Genomic DNA, 20,448 nt, shown 5'->3' on the forward strand with positions numbered 1-20,448 from the left:
TCGGTAAAAACAGACAGGAGCTAAGTAATAGATGCAATAGGATATATAGCCTAAAGTGTGATTATTTTAATGTGAGGAGTATTATGGGAAAAGGTGATGAATTTAGAGCATGGATCAGTACATGGAACTATGATGTTGTGACCATTTCCAGACATTTGGTTGTGAAAGGGACAGAAATGAATCCTTAATGTCCAAGGTTTTCAATATTTTAGAAAAGATAGAAAGGGAGGTTAAAGAGATGGGGGGTGGAGTTACTCTACTAATCAGGGAAAATATCACAGCTGCAGTCAGTTGGCCTCGTCCACTGAGTCTATATGGGTAGAACCCAAAAATGGAAAGGGTGCAAACACTTTGATGGGATTGTACCACAGATTCTTCCCTCGCCCATCCCGCAATAGCCACCAGGACAGATATACAGGCAGATTAAGGAAAGGTGTAAAAACAGTATGATTGCTGTCATGGAGGACTTCAACTTCCCTAATATAAACTGGGACCTTTTGTGCGTAAGAGGTTTAGATGGGGCAAAATCTTTTAAGTGCTGCACTGGATATGGTGTTGGGTAATGAGCCTGGCCAGGTGACTGGTCTTTCAGTGGGTAACTTCCCTAATATAAACTGGGACCTTCTGTGCGTAAGAGGTTTAGATGGGGCAAAATCTTTTAAGTGCTGTACTGGATCTGGTGTTGGGTAATGAGCCTGGCCAGGTGACTGGTCTTTCAGTGGGTAAACAACTAGTGGACAGTGTTCACAATTCCTTAAGTTTCAAAATTGCTATAGATAAGGATAAATATGGACCTTTGGGAAGGGTATTAAACTGGAGCAGGGAAAATTATAAGCGTGTTAAGCAGGAACTAGGGAGAGTTAATTGGGGACTGCTGTTTGTGGGCAAGTCCACATACGGCATGTGGAGAGTGTTTAAAGAACTAGTGCACAGAGTACAGGACAGATATGTTCCAGTCAGGAGGAAGAATGAGATTAGCAAGGTAAGGGAACCTTGGATATCGAGGGAGGTGATGAACATAGTTAAGAAGGAAAAGGAAAAGCATGTAAAGCTTTGCTAACTGAAATCAAATAGATCTCTTTAGGATTATAAAGAAACTAAAAGGGAACTCAAAAAGGGAGTTAGGAAAGCCAGGAGGGACCATGAAAGGTCCTTGGGAGGTAGAATTAAAGAGAATCCTAAGGCATTCTCTACATACTCGAGGAGCAAGAGCATCACTAAGGAGAGGGTGAGACTACTTAATGATAAAGGGGAGAACATTTGGATTGAATGTGGAGGATACGGATGAGGTCCTTAATGACTACTTTACATCAGTATTTATCAAGGAGAATGACAGAGAGGATAATGAGATCAGTGCTGAGAGTATTAATATGCTGGGATATGCTTGAAGTAAAGAAGTAGGTACCATTGGGGAGGCATCAAACACTCCTCATATGTTAACCATTTCATTCCTGGAATCATTCTCGTGAACATCCACAGGTTCCTCTCCAATGTCAACACACCTTTTCTTAGATAAGAGGTTGAAAACTGCTGACAACACTCCAAGTGCAGTCAGACTAATTCCTTATAAAGCCTCAGGATTACATCCATGCTTTTATATTCTAGTCCTCTTGAAATGAATACCAACATTGCATTTGCCTTCCTTACCATCAATTCAACCTGCAGATTAATCTTTAAGGAGTCCTACAATAGGATCCCATGGACTTGGCAGCTCTGATTTTCAAATTTTCTCCCCATTTAGAAAATAGTCTACACGTTTATTCCTTATGGCTGGCTGGTGGCATAGCGGCATCAGCGCTGGACTTTGGAGCAAAGGTTCCTGAATTCGAATCCAGCGGCTCCCTTGAACGCTTTCCATCCGTGCTGAGTTGAGCGTCAAGCTAGCAACTCAGCCTTGTAAAAATAAGAAAGCCTGCTAAAAAAAACACCGTCACGACGTCGTCCCAATGACTCCACTCAGAGTTAAGGGCTTTCTTCTTCTTCTTCTTCTTTATTCCTTATACCAAAATGCATGACCATAGATTTCCCGTCACTATGTTCCACCTGCCACTTCTTTGCTCATTCTACTAATCTGTCTAAGTCCAGACTCCCTGCTTCCTCAGCATTACCTGCCCTTCCACCTACCTTCCTATCATCTGCAAACTTGACCACAAACCCATCAGTTCCATCATCCAGATCATTAATATATAATGTGAAAAGAAGCAGTTCCAACAGTGACCCCTGCAGACCACCAGTCATCAGCAGCCAAACAGAGCTTTGCCTCCTGACATATTCAGCCAATCCTCTATCCATACTAATACTTTTCCTGTAATGCTATGGCCTCTTGTTAAGAATATAGAACATAAAATAGTACAGCACATTACAGGCTCTTCGGCCCACAAAGTTGTGCTGACCCTCAAACCCTAAGTAGCCTCATGCACGGCACCTTATCAAAGGTCTTTTGAAAATCTCTGCACATAACGTCCACTGACTCTCCTTTGTCTATCTTGTTTGTAATTTCCTCAAAGAATTCCAATAGAGTTGTCAGGTAAGATTTCCCCTGAAGAAAACCATGCTGACTTAGGCCTTAATTCAATTCAATTCAAGTTTAATTGTCATTTAACCATACATGAATACTCATGGTTACAGCCAAATGATACAGCATTACTCCAGGGCCAAGGTGCGAAACACAGTACCAATGAGACACACACAGCACAAAGCACACATGGCACATATAATATAGAAAGATACAGCTACGCAATGAAAGAGTCCAAACTCAAACCATCCCATGCTGCAGAAAACTGCAGAGACCACAAAAGAGCTTGTCTTCTGCAGAGTGAACACTGAAGGTGGGGTGGGGAGGAGTGGGAACAGCACTGACTCCAGCCTGGACACCATGCCACATTGCCCCCGGTGGAGCACACTGGCTCTGACGCCTCTCTCCTAGCAGCTGTAAGGAGGCGACTCTGCAGCTTCAGCCCTAGTCCTCGCTCATACAAGATAGCAAGCTCAAACCGGATATCAGTAAAATACAGCCGCACGAAAGAAAAATAGATAGTCCAGACCCTGACTCCATTGAAATCGTCAGTCAACCATAACAGAGCTTGCCTTCTGCTGAGGCAACTAACTCCAGCCGAGATGCTACGTCACACCATCCCCAGGGGAGTGCAATGACTCCGATGCCTCTCTCCTGGTGGCTGTAAATAGATGATATCTGAGTCCACTGAAATCTGCTGCTGAAGATCTTGTCTTCTGCTGAGTGAACACTGGCACGGGTGGTGTGGCTGGCAGCACTGGCTCCGGTGCCTCTTTCCTGGCGGCTGTAAACAGGCGACCCCGTGACTCGAGGCCCGGTCCTCGCTACTACCGTGGCCACACAGCTCCCCTGCTGTCCGCCCCTGCTCCACACCAATAAATCAATGAACTGGACATTAACAATATCCAAAAGGGTCTTGCAAGAAAAGAGTCCAAGACAGTCAGTCGCCATGAGACTGTAGGCCTCCTTCAACTCCAGCAGCAACACAATGAGCAGCTCCTTCATTTTCAATGCTTCCATCCCTAGCTAATGAGTTAGACTGGCAGAACTTTATGTTCTTAATGTAGAGCAAGACCTTGTGATCATTTAAAATATGTTTAAATGCTATATTAGCATCTTTTGTTGACCCCATAGAACTGCTGCGACTGAACGCACTGTCATCTTACCGGAAAAAAGGTGAATAAGTCCCAGAGCCTGCTGGGATATACCGCAGGTTATTGAGAAAAGCAAGTGAAGAGATTACTGGGGCTTTGACCAGTATCTTTGTCATCTCTCTAGCCACAGACAAATGACTGATGAATAGGTAATTTTGCTCTATTGTTCAAGAAGTGAACCAGATATAATCCTGGAAACAATAAGCTGGTGAGTCTCTTGTCTCTTTAGGGAAGTTACTGGAAAGGGTTCTTGGTAAATGGATTTATGAGCATTTGGAAAACTATGCCCTTAATTAGGGAGAGTCAGCATGGTTTTTGCAGGGCAATTCGTGTCTTACTAACTTGATTAACATGCATAAAATGCTGCAGGAGCTCAGCAGGTCAGGCAGCATTGATGGAAATGAATACCAGCTGGTGTTTTAGGCCCAGACGTTTAATCAGATCTGAAAAGGAAGTGGGAAGATGCCAGAATAAGAAGGTGTGGGGAGGGGACAGGAGTACAAGCTAGAAAGTGATGGGTGGGTGGGGGAGGAACATTGAAGTAAGAAGCTGGGAGGTGATAGAAGGACTCTGCTCAGAGAGGAGAGTGGACAATGGGAGAAAGGAAAGGACGACGGGCACCGGGGAGGTGATTTGCAGTTAAGGAGAAGAATTAAGGGGGAGGGAAGGAGCTACTGTGGGGAGTTGAAGAAGTGGGAAGAAGGAAAATATTACCAGAGGTTATAAAAGACAATGTTCATGCCATTAGATTGAAGGCTACCTAGAAAGAATATGAGGTGTTCTTTTCCACCATGAGAGTGGCTTTATCGTGGTCTTTCATTGATTCTGTTATGGTCATCATTCTACTGTGGAGTTATTGAGTGTGCCCAAAATAAAATCCGAGGGTTGTATAAAGTGACATATATGTACTGAGATTATGAATTTATTTTGAACTCTGCACTACCAATTCAGCGTCATCTTTCAATAGTCCAATATCCATTGTTGGCTCTCTTACTCTTGATATTTCTGAAAACATGTTTGGTGTCCTCTTATTTTCATATTTTCACTTTTCTCTCCATATTGCTTTTTCTGTTCGGTTTTAAAAGCTTCCCAATCTGTTAGATTCCCACTAACTTTCATTATATTGTATGTCTTCTGCTTTTATACATACTTTGACTTCCCTCGTCAGCACTGCACCTTCTCCATAATCTGAACACTTCATTCTATGTTTCATTATTATTTCCCATGTACTTTGTTAGCACACTGTGGTAATGAATTGGTCTGTATGGATGGCATACAAAACAAGGTTTTTCATTGTGCCTTGGTATGTGTGACGAGGACAAACCAATTTATCAGTTTATTGAATGAGATCCCAATGGCCCCTCACAAAACAATCTCTCATCAAACATCCTTGTTAATCCAGGTCCCAATTTTCTTCCACCCACCAATCAACCAGGAATCCATAAGTAGTTCATACGCCAAATCCCAAATCTGCAGCTTAGATCAGCTGATTTAGACAGTGATCTTTTCACCATATAACTCCCCACTCAGTGGACTGGACTGTAACAGCAGCCCGCCAACCATTCTTTCAAACTACCCCACTCAACTCCCCTCATCCCTAACATGCTCCCCACCTCACTTTGCACAGTCTTTGGACATCACTAACCACCAAATTTCCTCAATTCACAATACCTAGACTTGATAATCAGCCTGAGAACAGTTTGATCACCTAAAGAACCCTGACGTAAGAATGCAAGAAGTTACAAAGAGCAATGGATTCTCCCAGCAACATTAGACTGATAAAATTCAAGGGCGATTCAGAAGTCAGGATTGATGATTGCAGATATCCCAGAGGATTGTGGGGCTGGAGGCACAGGGGTAGAAATGGTAAGACCAAGGGCTGATTTCAAAATCAAGAAGAAAATTATAAATATTAAATTGTTGCTTAATTGAGAACCAAAGAACATATGGATGCTTTCAGGGCCTCAGCTCAAAATCTCAATAATTCCTTTCCTCCCTCAGGTGCTGCTCAGCCAGAGTTCCTCCAGCAGACTGTTCGTTGCTCCAAATTCCAGAATTCAGTGCCTTGCATAACCCACAGTCACCAATTTCCTTATCACTCCCTTTGTTCTCTCCACACCTACCTCTTTAAAACATGTTTGATTTCTAAGTTTTCCTCCAGATCAAACTAAGACATCAACTCTTATTCTTTTATCCACTCTTACTGCTGGAGTAATTCTAAAGTTTTTAGTTTTTATTTCATGTTTTCAGCCTCTGCAGTATTTTATTTTTGGACCTGAATGAAAGTGTTCAAAAAGTAGATTGTTTACACAGGACACAGAAGGATACATCATCTACAGTAGCATAAGCCTTAATAATCGGAGAATATGGAGTTAAGTTGATTGGCAAAAGCACAAGAGCTGCACTGAAGAAACATCATATTTACGTAATAAGTTGTTATGATTTGGAATGGATCCCCATAAAATAGATTTAGTAACAACATTCAAAAGAAAACAATATCAAAACCCAGAGGGACAATAACTCTGGGGCTATGAAGAAAGAGCAGGAACCTGGTAACTCATCCTGACATGATAAACCCAACAATCTCCTCCTGAGATACATCATCCTATGATTTTCCAAAGTGCGTGCTCATGTTATTTTTATATTGCATTTCTGAGAAAGTCTAGATTAAGGTGATTTATCTACAGTCACCAATTTATCCTGTTCAATCCTTTCCTTTGACAGGACTATTACATCACTAACATTCTGGCCTCCTGGACTGCTTCCATATCCCAGGGTATAATATGTTGTGGTTACAGCTCCTGCCATATCACCACAATCTTTTCTGAACATTCCAGGCTGCAAATCATTGTGGCCACGGTTCTCCACAGCCTCCATTCTGGAATGCTTTACTTTTATTGTGATGGAAGACTACATTAATTTCTCATGAAGCCTCATTGTTTATACTAATATTTAATTAAGCAAGGGAAAGTGAAGTAATATTCAATATGTCTGCAATTGTAAATGGTTAAAAAGAGGCAAAACTCTAATTTTCTCTCTAGGTAGAGGACCCTATTCATCAGATCGGCTAATCTATTTGGTGTTGATTCGTTCACATGACATGGACATCACCAGTAAGTTCATTACTGTAAATCCTAACTGCCCTCCAGTGTATTACTGAATCAACCACATCGCTATGTCTAAAATGACACATAGATCAGGCCAGATGTGCTTAATTACTTGAAATTAAATACCCCAGCTACCAGAGCAGGATTAGAAACCATGTTCAAAGAACAAAAGGCCAGGCCACTGGATATGAGCCCAGTAATTTAATTGCTATGCCAGCATACCATCTCTCACTCTTAATTCTGTGAGCACAGGGGGAAACCGTGAACTGCACCAATCAACAAACAACAGTCACACCTCCTTGAATAGTCAGGGGGCATAAAATATCAGACAATAGTGTCTTTCACCTCCAAAGGCAGAGCAGTCTAAGATCTGCCAGTGACAATGTTAATTACTGGATGATTTCAGGGCCTCAACTCAAAAATGAGAGAAGACAAGAGTAATTCTCCAAGGATAAGCTCTTCTGTTGTCTCTCTTCTTTTTGCCTCCTCTGGCAAGGCGTTAATCAAGCTCTCCTCCACCTGCCCTTAGTCACGTGGCACCACTTGTGAAGCACTATCTCTTTCTAAAGGGAGTAGAGGATTCAAGGTGCTCCAAAATCTCTAGAAATGTTATAGCTGCAAAATGCCACATGACTGAACTCCAGGAACAGCTTCAACTAGATTCACAAAAACCTGGAAAGTGATACATAATTCCTCTATGTAATGTTGGGTCAGGACCTATCTTGCATTCAAACCTATCTTCTTGTGTATCACCCACTCTGTCCACACCTTGTGCGTCACCCTCCCTGTCCAAACCTTATGCATCACCCTCACTGTCCAAACCTTGTGTGTCATCCACCCTGTCTAAACCTTGTGCGTCGCCCTCCTTGTCCACACCTTGTGCGTCATCCACCGTCCAAACCTTTTGTGTCATCCTCACTGTCCAAACCTTGTGCGTCACCCGTACTGTCTACACCTTGTGCGTCACTCTCCCTGTCCACACCTTGTGCGTCACCCGTACTGTCTACACCTTGTGCGTCACTCTCCCTGTCCACACCTTGTGCGTCACCCGTACTGTCTACACCTTGTGCGTCACTCTCCCTGTCCACACCTTGTGCGTCACCCGTACTGTCTACACCTTGTGCATCACCCTCCCTGTCCAAACCTTGTGCATCACCCTCCCTGTCCAAACCTTGTACGTCATCCGTACTGTCTACACCTTGTGCGTCACCCTCCCTGTCCACACCTTGTGCATCACCCTCCCTGTCCAAACCTTGTGCATCACCCTCCCTGTCCAAACCTTGTACGTCACCCGTACTGTCTACACCTTGTGCATCACTCTCCCTGTCCAAACCTTGTACGTCACCCGTACTGTCTACACCTTGTGCGTCACTCTCCCTGTCCACACCTTGTACATCACCCGTCCTGTCTAAATCTTGTGCGTCACCCTCACTGTCCAAACCTTATGTGTCACCCGTCCTGTCCAAACCTTGTGCATCACTATTCCTGTCAAAATCTTGTGCATCACCTATCCTGTCTACACCCTGAGCGTCCAAATTTTGTGCATGGGTGACAAACATTGGTTGTAGATGTGTAGCTCCCTAAAAATGACAGCAGAATTTGATAGGGTGGAAAAGAAGAAATGAGGAATGCTTACCTTAAAGCACTCAGTATAAAAGTAGACAAGTTACAGTGTAGCTACAGATATGTATTAAAAATCTTTTGCTAGGCCACATTCGGAGCATTGTGTGCAATTCTGGTCACTACATTAGAGGAGTGGTATGAATGTTTTGGAAAGGATGTAACAGAGCTTCACCTGGATGATATCTGGATTGCTGAATATTAGCCATAAGGAAAGTTTAGAACAACTTGGATTGTGTTTATTGCAGAAGTTAAGCGGTAGCCTGATAGAAGTATAAAAATTTATGATAGTATAGAAAGGGGAAACAGTTAGAGTCTTTTGTTCAGAATGCAAATATCAAATGCTAGAGTCTGTTGGTTTAAAGTGAGAGGGCTTTAAAATGCAAGATTTTTACACAGAGAATGGTAGGTCCATGGAACATACTGCCAGGATAGGTGATGGAAGCAGATGTGATACTAAGAAGTATTTAGACAGACTCACGACAGACACATCAACAAGCAAGGAATGGATGTTTAGACATGATCACCATACACATGATGGGCTGAAGGGTCTTCCTGAACTGTACTGTGCTAATTCTAATTCTAACACTAACACTCTCCACGCCTAGTTCATGGCCCACACTATCCACATGTATGGCTTGTATTTTGGCCAGACCTGATTTCTTATACACTACAGTTGTTCCTTTTGGGACATTTTGACTTTTTTTCCAAGGCTGAGTTGCTAGCTCGATGCTCAGCCCAACACGGAGCAGGCCGGATTCGAAATTGGGATAATTTATTTTGAAGTCAGGGGCTGATGCCAGCCCACCGTACACTACAGTGCTAATTACGTATATGTGAATCTCTTTCCTACGGAATGTGCTGTGTGTGTGTGTGTGTGTGTGTGTGTGTGTGTGTTGGTGAGCTGGGGATGCAAATAAATGAAGAGGAGGGGCTGGAGTAAGAAGTATAGTGGGCTAGAGGTTGCTTGGCATGCTTGCCCACAGACTGACAGGGACAGTAGGGTAGATACAGTGTTTAAAAAAACATAGAAACATAGAAAACCTACAGCACAATACAGGCCCTTCGGCCCACAAATCTGTGCCGAACATATCCTTACCTTAGAAATTATCTAGGGTTACCCATTGCCCTCTGTTTTTCTGAGCTCCATGTACCTGTCCAGGAGTCTCTTAAAAGACCCTATACTATCGGCCTCCACCACCATTGCCAGCAGCCCATTCCACGCACTCACAACTCTCTGCGTAAAAAATTTACCCCTGACATCTCCTCTGTACCTACTCCCCAGCACCTTAAAACTGTGCCCTCTCGTGCGAGCCATTTCAGCCCTAAGATAAAGCCTCTGACTATCCACACGATCAATGCCTCTCATCATCTTATACACCTCTATCAGGTCACCTCTCAACCTCCCAATACACAACATACATTATAGTGAAACGACAGAGCAGGGAAATCATGCTGGAACAATCTAAAAGATTGACTAGGTGGCAGCAGGCTCTGTGTACAGTTCTGGTCAACGGAATAAAGCAAGGATATGGTAGTCCAAGAGAGAGTGAAGGGCAGAGAACAAGCTGTAGTGTGAAAGGCAAGACTGATTTTCAGCTCTCAGTCCAATAGTGAAACAGAAATAGCAATGCGAATATCTGGATCTGAATATCACAAAATATACAGTATGTATTTAAAACTGAGATGCTAAGTATTTCATCTTACAGAGGGTAGTGAATCCTTGGAATTTTCTAAGCTGGAGTTGTGGAAGATAGATCATTGGAGACATTTAAAGAGGAGGCAAGTACTGCATGTACACCAATAGGATAGTTTTAATTTTTTTTTTGTGTATTGAGATACAGAGTGGACTGGCTATTCAAGCTGTGCCATCCAGCAAACCCCACTTTCATCCTAGCCTAATCACGGGAAAATTTACAATGACAAATTAACCTACTAACCAATAGGTCTTTGGACTGCAGGAGGAAACCAGAGCATCTGGCAGAACTCATCACCATCATGGGGAGAAGGCAGCAACGGGAATTGAACCCAAATTGCAGGTGCTTTAAAGCATTGTGCTAGCCACTGTGCAACTGTGCCACCCCATATTCAAAGGACAGCGGCTCCAACAATACAACGATTTTCTCTCCATCTAAGTGTTAAGGCTTGGTCATGTGCTCCTTTCTACAGTGGTATTGTTTTATTGTAATGTGTGCTGATATACAGGGAAAAACGTTTGTTTTGGTGCCCTCTAAGCAGATGATGCTCTTCATAAGTACAGTAAGGTAGTAAAAAGAAAACAGAATGCCGAACCGAATGCAGTGCAGGTACAAAGTTCAACACTTAAAGTAAAAGTGCCTATATGTCACCATATACTACTCCAAGATTCATTTTCTTGCGGGCCTTTATAGTAGAAAACAGAAATATAGCACAATCAACAAAAAAGTACATATAAAGACTGAAAATAATTAATGTGCCAATGAAGACAACCTGTGCAAATACAAAAAAAAACAAATTACAATAGATAAAATAAATAAACAACCAACACGAAGAATATGACTGCTGAAAAGTGATGGGATCAGTGGTGAGGTGAGTAAAGTTATCCTGATGGTTGAAGGACATTAACTGCTCCTGAACCTGGTGGTGTGGGACCTAAGGATCCTGTACTTCTTTCCTGATGGCAAGAGGGAAGAGAAGACTTGACAATGGATTCTGCTTTCTGGTGGTACTGCTCCTTGTACATTGAACATAGAATAGTACAGCACAGTACAGGCCCTTCGGCCCACAATGTTGTGCCGACACTCAAACCCTGCCTCCCATATAAGCTCCCACCTTAAATTCCTCCATATACCTGTCTAGTAGTCTCTTAAACTTCACTAGTGTATCTGCCTCCACCACTGATTCAGGCAGTGCATTCCACGCACCAACCACTCTCTGAGTAAAAAACCTTCCTCTAATATCCCCCTTGAACTTCCCACCCCTTACCTTAAAGCCATGTCCTCTTGTATTGAGCGGTGGTGCCCTGGGGAAGAGGCACTGGCTATCCACTCTATCTATTCCTCTTATTATCTTGTACACCTCTATCATGTCTCCTCTCATCCTCCTTCTCTCCAAAGAGTGAAGCCCTAGCTCCCTTAATCTCTGATCATAATGCATACTCTCTAAACCAGGCAGCATCCTGGTAAATCCCCTCCGTACCCTTTCCAATGCTTCCACATCCTTCCTATAGTGAGGTGACCAGAACTGGACACAGTACTCCAAGTGTGGCCTAACCAGAGTTTTATAGAGCTGCATCATTATATTGCGACTCTTAAACTCTATCCGTCAATTTATAAAAGCTAACACCCCATAAGCTTTCTTAACTACCCTATCCACCTGTGAGGCAACTTTCAGGGATCTGTGGACATGTACCCCAGATCCCTCTGCTTCTCCACACTACCAAGTATCCTGCCATTTACTTTGTACTCTGCCTTGGAGTTTGTCCTTCCAAAGTGCACCACCTTACACTTCTCCGGGTTGAACTCCATCTGCCACTTCTCAGCCCACTTCTGCATCCTATCAATGTCTCCCTGCAATCTTTGACAATCCTCTACACTATCTACAACACCAGCAACCTTTATGTCGTCTGCAAACTTGCCAATCCACCCTTCTACCCCCACATCCAGGTCGTTAATAAAAATCACAAAAAGTAGAGGTCCCAGAACAGATCCTTGTGGGACACCACTAGTCACAATCCTCCAATCTGAATGTACTCCCTCCACCACCACCCTCTGCCTTCTGCAGGCAAGCCAATTCTGAATACACCTGGCCAAACTTCCCTGGATCCCATGCCTTCTAACTTTCTGAATAAGCCTACCGTGTGGAACCTTGTCAAATGCCTTACTAAAATCCGTATAGATCACATCCACTGCACTACCTTCATCTATATGCCTGGTCACCTCCTCAAAGAACTCTATCAGGCTTGTTAGACACGATCTGCCCTTCACAAAGCCATGCTGACTGTCCCTGATCAGACCATGATTCTCTAAATGCCTATAGATCCTATCTCTAAGAATCTTTTCCAACAGCTTTCCCACCACAGATGTAAGGCTCACTGGTCTATAATTACCCGGATTATCCCTACTACCTTTTTTGAACAAGGGGACAACATTCGCCTCCCTCCAGTCCTCCAGTACCATTCCCGTGGACAATGAGGTCATAAAGATCCTAGCCAGAGGCTCAGCAATCTCTTCTCTCGCCTCGTGGAGCAGCCTGGGGAATATTCCGTCAGGTCCCGGGGACTTATCTATCTTAATGTATTTTAACAACTCCAACACCTCCTCTCCCTTAATATCAACATGCTCCAAAACATCAACCTCACTCATATTGTCCTCACCATCATCAAGTTCCCTCTCATTGGTGAATACCGAAGAGAAGTATTCATTGAGGACCTCGCTCACTTCCACAGATCTTCCCACCTTTATCTCTAATCGGTCCTACCTTCACTCCTGTTATCCTTTTTTACTTCACATAATTGAAGAATGCCTTGGGGTTTTCCTTTACCCTACTCGCCAAGGTCTTCTCTTGCCCCCTTCTTGCTCTTCTCAGCCCCTTCTTAAGCTCCTTTCTTGCTTCCCTATATTCCTCAATAGACCCATCTGATCCTTGCTTCCTAAACCTCATGTATGCTGCCTTCTTCCACCTGACTAGATTTTCCACCTCACTTGTCACCCATGGTTCCTTCACCCTACCATTCTTTATCTTCCTCACCGGGACAAATTTATCCCTTACATCCCGCAAGAGATCTCTAAACATCGACCACATATCCATAGTACATTTCCCCGCAAAAACATCATCCCAATTCACACCCGCAAGTTCTAGCCTTATAGCCTCATAATTTGCCTTTCCCCAATTAAAAATTTTCCTGTCCTCTCTGATTCTATCCTTTTCTATGATAATGCTAAAGGCCACGGAGCGGTGGTCACTGTCCCCCAGATGCTCACCCACTGAGAGATCTGTGACCTGACCCAGTTCATTACCTAGTACTATATCTAGAATGGCATTCCCCCTGGTCGGCCTGTCCACATACTGTGACAGGAATCCATCCTGGACACACTTAACAAACTCTGCCCCATCTAAACCCTTGGAACTAATCAGGTGCCAATTAATATTAGGGAAGTTAAAGTCACCCATGATAACAACCCTGTTATTTTTGCACCTTTCCAAAATCTGCCTCCCAATCTGCTCCTCTGTATCTCTGCTGCTACCAGGGGGCCTATAGGATACCCCCAGTAGAGTAACTGCTCCCTTCCTGTTCCTGACTTCCACCCATACTGACTCGAAAGAGCTGTGCTGTGTTGTAGCTGTGCTGAATGGTGGACTGTGATGGACTGGGACAGGTTAAGTGCAAGGGTCATGACAAGGTAGATTGGGTGATAAAGAATTTAGCTCCTAATGTAGTGGTGAGACATTTGTGGACGTATCGACAAAAACCTGCCCACATGCAATCCACAGAAAGCCACATTCTGGTTCGTTGCTTTCCACTGTCCCGTTCTTTAAGCCGAAGATGCTCCTGAGAGCAAGTTACAAGGTTTCGGTCATTGACTTCTGCCATCTCATTTTCACGGAAGAATGTACTGCTAGACTATAGAATCTTATAACTGAAGAATCAAAGAAAAAAAGACTTGGTTTGCTGTGGAACTGTTCACATAGTTTTCATTATATCCTAAGGTACTTTACAGCTGGTGAAGCATCTTTGAAGTGTGTCAATTAGCATAATACAGGAAATACAGCAACTGCTTTGCTCAGAGAAAGCTACAGCAAACAAAAAGTGTCAAAATGAGGATGGTTGAGAGACAAATATTGGTCTTGACCCTCCCCATGCCCAATTTTCAAAAGTCAATAAGATTCCATGAGATGCTGGTGAAATCATAACACTTTATGGAGTCAGATTCTCCTGTAAGATTTCCCCTTCTCCAGCCCTTTATCTCTTTCACCAATCGACTTCACAGCTCTTTACCTCACCACATCCCCCTCTCCTGGTTTCACCTATTATCTACCTCCTTGTATTTCTTCCTCTCCTCCGCCCCCCACCTCAGTTGAAAACTGAGCACCATGCTCCAAGTGGATACTCACCTTGCATATGACTTTCCAACATCTATACTAAAGCCCTGATTGAAGAAAACTTCTTCACTACCCCTTCTATCTGTGACTCCACTTTCATGGAACCATGTACCTGAAATCCAAGGTCCTTCTGTTCTACACCAGTTCCCAGAGACATTTGACAAGGTCTCACATAGAAATCTTCTCTGGATGAATAGGTCACATGGGATCCAGGGAGAGCTAGATAAATGGATACATTATTGGCTAAATACTAGGAATCGGAGGATGATGGTAGAAGGTTGGACATCTGTGATTATTAAGTTGCCACAGGGACTGGTACTGGACCCATTGTTTCTTGTCATTTATATTAATAATTTTGATAAGAGAATGTAAGGCATAGTTAGTAAGTTAACAGGTGACATTAAAATGGGTCTCATAGACAATGAAGAAGATCATCAAAAATTATACAGGGATCTTGATCAGCTCGGTAATTGGTCTGAGGAATGATAAATAACATTCAATCCAGATAAGAAGTTTTTTACTTTGGGAAACAAGCAAGGGCACGACTTTCACAGTGACCCGAGCAGTGTTGTAGAAAAGAGGGACGGAGGAGTACAAGTACATGGATCCCCGAAAACCATGCCACATCTAGACATGGTGGTGGAGAAGGCATTTAGCATGCTGGCCTTCATCAGTCAGAGCACTGAGTATAGGAGTAGAAACTTTTTTTTTGCAGCTGTATGTGATGCTGCTGAGGCCTGGATTAATATAGAATCTGAATCAGGTTTAATATTACTGACATTTTGTATGTCCTGTGTGGGCACGTGGCCAAGTGGTTAAGGCGTTCGACTAGCGATCTGAAGGTCGTGAGTTCGAGCCCCAGCTGAAGCAGCGTGTTGTGTCCTTGAGCAAGGCACTTAATCACACATTGCTCTGCGACGACATCGGTGCCAAGCTGTATGGGCCCTAATACCCTTCCCTTGGACAACATTGGCATCGTGGGGAGGGGAGACTTGCAGCATGGGCAACTGCTGGTCTTCCATACAACCTTGCCCAGGCCTGTGCCCTGGGGAGTGCAGACTTTCCAGGTGCAGATTCATGGTCTTGCAAGACTAACGGATGCCTTTTGTACGTCCTAAAATCTACTGTTTTGTGGCAGCAGCATAATGCATCATAAAAATTTAAATTATAAAAAGAAATATATATAAAAATTAAATAGGTAGTGCAAAAAGGGAGCAAAAATAATGAGGTAGTGTTCATGGGTTGGTTCATTGTCTGTTCAGAAATCAGATGTGAAGGGGTTGAAGCTTTTCTTAAAATATTCCTTGTGTGTCTTTAGGCTCCTGTGCCTCCACCCTAATGGTAGTAGTCAGAAAAGAGCATGTTCGTGGTGATGGTGGTCATCCATGATGGATGCCCCCTTTTTCATGCATGGCCTTTTAAAGGTGTCCTTGATGATGGTGGGGGCTGGTTGAGTTTGCGACCCTCTGCAGTATTTTCTGATCCTGTGCTGCAGCTTCTCCATGCCACACAGTGATGCAACCAGTTAGAATGCTCTCCTAGGTACATTTGTAGAAATTTGCTGGAGCTTTTGGTGTTTGAACAGTGCCAAGCCACACCGTCATGGGTGTAGAGAGAGAGTGGAGCACAGGCTATGCCCGGATCCTTGAGGTGAGCCGGTGTTGAATGCCGGTGTGGAGGACATAATTAGTTCTGAACTGCACTGTTATCTTCTGATGAGGAAGTCAAGGATCCAGTTGCAGAGGATCATACAGAGGCCCAGGTTTTGAAGCTTGTTGATTAGTAGTGAGGGATGATGGTGCTGAACATTGAGCTATAATCAATAAACAGCAGCCTAATATAGGTATTGCTGTTGTCCAGCTGAGAAGGCAGGCATAGTTGGGGCTTATGGCTACACCTAGAATTCGGAGAAAGTGTGAAGTGCTGAAGGAGAAATTATTGAGGGTGAGGACAGAGGAGGCTGGTGGTCAAGGGGAACTAGTCAGGTCTGTTGTCAAGAAAGAAGTGGAAAGCTTTAAGGTCTTCTTGATGGGAGGTGATAGATGTATATAGGGACTAGACATCCATGGTGAAAATAAGGTGATCAGGTTCAGGGAATTGAAAGTTGTGTTGGAGATCAAGAGCATATGAAGTGTCACAGATATAAGTGGGAAGGGACTCCTTGGTCTTGCTGAAATTAAATAAGAAGTTGTTGTGCCACCACTCGGCCAGATTTTCAATCTTCCTCCTATACGCTGGTTTGTCACCAGCTTTGACTTAGCTAACTACAGTGACGTTGTCAGCAAACTTGAATATGGTAGACCCATTGTTTGAGCTTGTTCCTGCCCCACTGAACTCATATCTGCATACCCTGACTCTGTTTTATACCCACCCCCCCTCAGTTGAGACCCTTCCTACCTACATCCGTGACACTTCACACGCTCCAGATCTTTTCAAAGATTTCAGGTTCCCTGGCCCCCATCATCTTATTTTTACCATGGATGTCCAGTCCCAAAACGCCTCCAGACCCCACCAGGAAGGCCTCAAACCTCTCCGTTCCTTTGTGGACACCACACCTAACCGGTTCCCCTCCACCACCACTCTCCTCCATCTGGCAGAACTTGTTCTCACTAACTAATTTCTCCTTTGGCTCCTCCCACTTCCTTCAAACAAAAGGTGTAACCATGGACACCCACATGGGTCCTAGCTATGCCTGCCTGTTTGTTGGCTACATGGAACAGTCTATATTCCAAGCCTACACTGGTGACCCTCCCACACTTTTCCTACACTATATCAATGACTGCATTGGTGCTGCTTCTTGCACCCATGCTGAACTCGTTGACTTTACCAATTTTACCTCCAACTTTCACCCTGCCCTAAATTTACCTGATCCATTTTCAACATCTCCCATCCCTTTCTTGATCTCACTGTCTCTATCTCTGGAGACAGCTTATCCACTGATGTCTATTATAAACCCACAGACTCTCACAGCTACCTGGACTATACCTCTTCCCACCCTGTTACTTGTAAAAATGCCATCCCCTTCCCTTAATTCCTCCATCTTCACCACATCTGCTTTCAGGATGTGGCTTTTCATTCTAGAATGAAGGAGACATTCTCCTTTTTCAAAGAAAGGGGCTACCCTTCCTCCACCATCAACGCTGCTCTCAACCGCATCTCTTCCATTTCACGCATGTCTGCTCTTATCCCATCCTCCCGCCACCCTATCCTGGTTCCTCTTGTCCTCACCTACCACCCCACCAGCCTCCATGTCCAGCACATAATTCTCTGAAAATTTCGCCTTCTCCAATGGGATCCCACCAACTCGCACAATATTCCCTCCCCCCCCCCCCACAATTTCTGCTTTCTGCAGGGATTACTCCTTACTCAACTCACTTGTTCATTCATCCCTCCCCACTGATCTACTTAACCATAGAAACCCTAGAAACTACAGCACAGAAACAGGCCTTTTGGCCTTTCTTGGCTGTGCTGAACCATTTTCTGCCTAGTCCCACTGACCTGCACACGGACCATATCCCTCCATACACCTTCCATCCACCTTCCATCCATGTATCTGTCCAACTTATTCTTAAATGTTAAAAAAGAACCCGCATTTACCAATGCGTCTGGCAGCTCATTCCATACTCCCACTACTACTTCCTGGCCCTTATCCTTGCAAGCAGAATAAGTGCTACACCTTTCTCTACACCTCCTCCCTCACTAACATTCAGGGCCTTAATCAGTCCTTCCCAGTGAGGTGACACTTCACCTGTGAGTCTGTTGTGGTCATATACTGTGTCCGGTGCTCCCCGTGTGGCCTCCTGTATATTGGTGAAACCCGAAGTCGATCGGGATATCACTTCACCGAGCACCTATGCTCCGTCTGCCAGAAAAAGCCTGATTTCCCAGTGGCCACCCATTTTAATTCTACTTCCCATTCCTATTCCAATATATCTATCCATGGCCTCCTCCACTGTCATGATGAGGCCACACTTAGGTTGGAGAAACAACACCTTATATTCCAGTTGGGTAGCCTCCAACCTGATGGCATGAAGATCAATTTCTCGAACTTCCAGTAATGCCCCCCTCCCCACCTTTCGCCATTTCCCATCCTCTTTTCCCTCTCTTACCCCATCTTCTTGCCTGCCCATTGCCTCCTTCTGGTGCTCCTTCCCCTTTTCTTTCTTCCATGGCCTTCTGTCTCTTTCACCAATGAACTTCCCAGCTCTTTATTTCATCCCTCTCCCTTCAGGTTTCACCTATCACCTGGTGTTGCTCTCTCACCTCCCCTCACCTTTTAGATCTACTCCTCAGCTTTTTTCTCCAGTCCTGCCGAAGTATTTTGGCCTGAAATGTTCACTGTACTTTTTTCCTGGCCTGCTGAGTTCCTCCAGCATTTTGTGTGTGTTGCTTGAACATGGCATTGGAGTTGTGCTTAGCCACACGGTCATAAATGTAAACCGAGCAGAGCAGCAGACAAAGCACATAGCCCTGTGGTGCACCTGTACTGATGGAGTTTATGGAAGAGATGTTATTGTCAATGCGAACTAACTGGGGTCTGCAAATGAGGATATTGAGGATCCAAATGCATAAGGAAGATTTGAGGCCAAGGTCCTGGAGCTTATTGATTAGTTTTGAGAGGATGATCGTATTGAATGCTGAGATGTAGTCGATAAAGAGCAGCCTGATGTAGACAACTTTGCTGTCCAGATGTTCTAGGGTTGAGTGAAGAGCCCATGAGGTGACATCTGCTGTGCTCCTGTTGTGCTTAAGGAAATTGGAGAAGATCCAAGCTGCTTCTTAGGCAGGAGTTGATATGCTTCATCAGCAGCTTCTCAAAACTGTTCATCACCGTGGACGTAAATGTGACTGGATGAGAACTATTGAGGCAGGTAACCATGTTCTTCTTAGGCACCAGTATGATGAAGACTGCTTGAAGCAGATGGGTAAATCAGTGAGAGGTTAAAGATCTCCGTGAACACTCCAACCATTTGATCAGCACAGGTCTTTGGTACTTGGCCAGTCTGGGGTGGATACTTCTCATGGGTTCACCCTCTTGAAGTCTGCTCACGTGTTGTCTTCAGGGACTGAAAACACAGGATCATCAGGGGCTCTGGCAGTTCATGAGGATTTCTCCATGTTTTCTACAATTGCAAAATGATGCCATGACTCTTATAGCCTGTGCATTGACTTCTGAAGGCTAACTTTTCAAATGTCTTTTTCCACTCCCTATAGACCTATGTTACCACTTTCAGGGAGCAATAGACTTGAATCCCAAAGTCTCTCTGTACACCAACATTTCTAAGCTCCTTCATTTGCTCAATGTGTCCCACCAGGCCTGGTACCACAAAATGAAAAAACCTTACGTTTGTTCCAATTAAATTCCATCTGCTGACACACTGCTCAACTGATCTATGTCGTAATCACAAAAGATTCTGCAGATACTGGGAATTCAGGGCAACACACACAAAATGCTGGGGGATCTCAGCAGGACAGGCAGCATCTATGGAAAGGAATAAAGAGATAACATTTCAGATGGAGAGCCTTCATCAGGACTGAAAAGGAAGGGGGAGGAAGCTGGAAAATAGGTGGGGGCAGGGAAAGGAGTACAAGCTGGCAGGTAATAGGTGAAACCAGATGAGAGAGAAGGTAAATGGGTGGGGGAGGAGGGGTGAAGTGAGAAGCTGAGAAATGATATGTGGAAAAGATAAAGGACTGAAGAAGAATATATTCCTGACGTACTTTGAGTCAGAGTTATAAACGCCCATAGAATCATAAAGTTGCAGAGAGGTCTAATATGGCACCTGTAAACTAGCACAGAGTGACTTGTCTATCTGGTGCACCTTCCTTTTTTATTATTGACACTGGCAGCACTTTACTTTTTTTTTCTAAATACAGGTACCTTCTAGCCAGAAATGTTTACTTCAAACCTATTCTTGTTTGAGTCAGGTCTCCATTATTGCAATTACATCATAAACTCATGTTCCAAGCT

The sequence above is a fragment of the Mobula hypostoma genome, chromosome 2, assembly GCF_963921235.1.
Source record: "Mobula hypostoma chromosome 2, sMobHyp1.1, whole genome shotgun sequence".
NCBI classification, from domain to species: Eukaryota; Metazoa; Chordata; class Chondrichthyes; order Myliobatiformes; family Myliobatidae; genus Mobula; species Mobula hypostoma.